The sequence below is a fragment of the Rhinolophus sinicus genome, linkage group LG06, assembly GCF_036562045.2.
Source record: "Rhinolophus sinicus isolate RSC01 linkage group LG06, ASM3656204v1, whole genome shotgun sequence".
In the NCBI taxonomy this organism is placed as follows: domain Eukaryota; kingdom Metazoa; phylum Chordata; class Mammalia; order Chiroptera; family Rhinolophidae; genus Rhinolophus; species Rhinolophus sinicus.
In genome coordinates, this window is record NC_133756.1 from 149,614,939 (window position 1) to 149,618,048 (window position 3,110).

The 3,110-nt window shown below is 41.0% G+C and overlaps 1 pseudogene; it reads right to left on the reverse strand.

Annotated features, from left to right (window-relative positions):
- Positions 1–540: 540 nt before the first annotated feature.
- LOC109455080 (small ribosomal subunit protein eS8) lies at positions 541–1,164 on the reverse strand (annotated as a pseudogene).
- Between the last annotated feature and the right edge of the window lie 1,946 nt (positions 1,165–3,110).

Genomic DNA, 3,110 nt, shown 5'->3' on the forward strand with positions numbered 1-3,110 from the left:
GAAGTGCTCTATAAATGTCAATTATGTCCATTTCATCTAATGTGTCACTTAGGGCTGGTATTTCATTATTTATTTTGTTTGGATGATCTATCCATAGTTGTCAATAATGTATTTAGGCCCACTACTATACTTGTGTTTTGGTCAATTTCTCCCTTTAGTTCTGTTAGTAGTTGCTTGGTATATTTAGGTGTTCCCTGATTGGGGGCATAAATATTGATGACTGTTATGTCTTCTTGTTGTATAGTCCCCTTTATCATTAAGAAATGTCCATCTTTGTCTCTTGTTACCTTTTTTATTGTGAAGTCTGTTCATCTGATATAAGTATGACTACACCTGATTTTCTCTGGATACCATTTGCTTGGAGTGTCAATTTCCACCCTTTCACTTTGAGTCTATGCTTGTCCTTGTAGTTGAGATGTGTCTCTTGGAGACAGCATACGGTTGGGTTTAGTTTTATGATCCAATCTGCTACTCTGTGCCTTTTTTTCCCCACAGAACACAAAAAACCTTTATTACACGGACTTAGCTGGGAGGGATGATTTATTTGCCTTTCTGGACCTTGATTTTCTTCAGATAGAAATCTAGCTCCTTGCCCTCTAGCACATAGCCATCTGCTCGGCCACACTGGACAGGTCTTGAAGTGATGCATGCAAAAAGCTTGCCCTGCTGGAACTGCTCATGTAGAAGACTGCTGATTTTGGCATTCTTTTTCCTTTCATCATATTTCTTCTGAATTTTCTTTGATCGTTTTTTGTTTAAAATCTCTTCCTCCTCGGGAGTCAGCTTGGGCCCCTTCTTGCGGCCCAGGGGCAGTGCATAGTGGGGCTCGTACCACTGTCGGTATGGTGTGCTATCAATGAGCACAATGCAGTTCTTTACTAGAGTCTTGGTGCCAACCAGTTCCTTGTTGGATGCATTGTAGACCACATCAATAACCCTTGTTTGTGCGTAAAACACTCTGAGTCCCAGGAGAAGTTCCCCACATCCAGCCTCAAGGCAGGGTACTTCTTGTTGCCTCATGCACACGGACTGTGTGTATGAGGTGGGGACCAACTTAGTGTTGGTGGCAGGGCGTCCCAGCTCATATTTTTGCTTCTTGCGGTAGGGCTTTCTCTTGCCCCCGGTCTTGCGACGCTTGTGCCAGTTGTCCCAAGAGATGCCCATGGCTCAGCGCCAACTGGAAAGAGATTCTGTGCCTTTTTATTGGTGAGTTCAGTCCATGCACATTTAGGGTGATTATTGATATATGAGGATTTCCTGTCATTCTATCTTTAGTTTTCTGGTAATACTGTGTCTCCGTTGTTTCTTTGCCTTTTTGTTGTCATCTATTATTTCTGTGTGGTGGTATTCTATGATTTGTCCCTCTGTTTCTTCTTTTATTATGTTATATTTTTCAGTTCTGAATTATTTTTAAGTAGGTATCATTAAGTTTATGTAAAAGAAAGTTGCATATTTAGAGTATTCCATTTTCTTCAGCATGCTTACTTTCTCCATTTCCATATTCCGATTCAGGCCTTTACTCTCCCCCCTTTTATGTTTCGGTTGCCACAAATTGTCCATTGATGGTGGTCGAATAGCCTCCTTCAGTATTTCTTGTAGTGCAGCTTGCGTGTTAGAAAATTCCCTCAGCTTCTGAATGTCTGGAAAGGTCTTTAATCCTCCTTCACATCTAAAGGATATCTTTGCTGGATATATTATGCTTGGCTCATAATTTCTCTATTTCAATAATTTGAATATTTGATTCCACTCCTTCCTGGCTTGTAGAGTTTCTGCTTAGAAATTTGATGATAATCTAGATTTCCTTTGTAGGTTACAGTCTTCTTTTCCCTGGCTGTCTTGAGGATTCTTTCTTTGGCATTAATTTTTGACAGCTTCAATACAATGTGCCTTGGAGAAGGCCTGTTGGGATTGAGGTTATTAGGTGTTCTATTTGCTTCTTCGGTTTGAGGATCCAGTTCTTTCCACAATTCTGGGAAGTTCTTGTCGATTATTTGTTTGAATATACTCTCTGTTCCCTTCTCCCCTTTTCCTGCTTTTGGTACACTCATTATTCTTATATTGCTCTTTCTGATGGAGTCAGAAAGTTCTTGTAGAGTTCTTTCATTTCTTTTAAGTTTCAAGTCTCTTTCTTCTCCCATCCATGTCATTTCCAGGTTTCTATCTTCGATGTCACTGATTCTTTCTTCCATCTGGTCAACTCTACTACTTAAGCTGGCTGTTTCATTCTTCATTTCTTATATTGAGTTCTTAATCTCCAGAAATTCCATTTGGTTCTATTTTAAAATTTCAATCTCTTTGGTAAAATGTTCATTATTTTCTTTGATTGAGTTTCTGAGTTCACTAAACTACTTGTCTGTGTTTTCTTGCATCTCGTTGAATTTTTTAAGAACTGCAATCTTGAATTCTCTGTCGTTTAAGTTACATATTTCCATGTCTTTAAGTTCATTTTCTGGAGACTTTATATTTTCTTTCTGAGCTGTCTAGTTACCTTGGTTATTCATGGCTATCAATGATTTATTATTTCTCTTCCTAGATATCTACAGGAGTGAGTTCTGCAACAGGTTGACAGAAAGAGGTCTTCCTTTTGTTTTCCAGTAGGTGCTGGTAGAATGTTTTATTTTCTCTCTGACTGCAGCCTTGTAGTCTCTCTCACACTGTAGTGCTATGCTTTCTCTGCACTATTCTGGCTTCTCACACAATAGGAGGATTCCCTGGAAGGCGGGCTTCGTCTTTGTGAACAGTTCGCCTGGATCATAGGGGAGTGCCTCTGTGGGGGGATGTGGAGAACTTCTGAAGTTCTAAAGTTCTTTCTGCACCAGATTCAGAGCCCGTGTGTTTCAGCAGCTCTATTTACTCCTGCAGCTATCTGCCCAGATAGGTGTGTACAGGGTTGGGTTGGGATGTGAGAGGTGGCCCAAAGCAATGGCAGCGATCACCACCAAAGCCAGTCCTGTTTCCACAGCTCCCTCCCCTTTGCCAGAACTAGTTGGGCTGTGAGTCCATGTCTGCGGACGACAGTTCTCAGAACTGCAAATAGTGCATTCTTTTGATCTGACCCTGCTACTGCTCTGCTTCTAGCACTGGGATGGTAAGGGTGGGGTGAGCTCTGG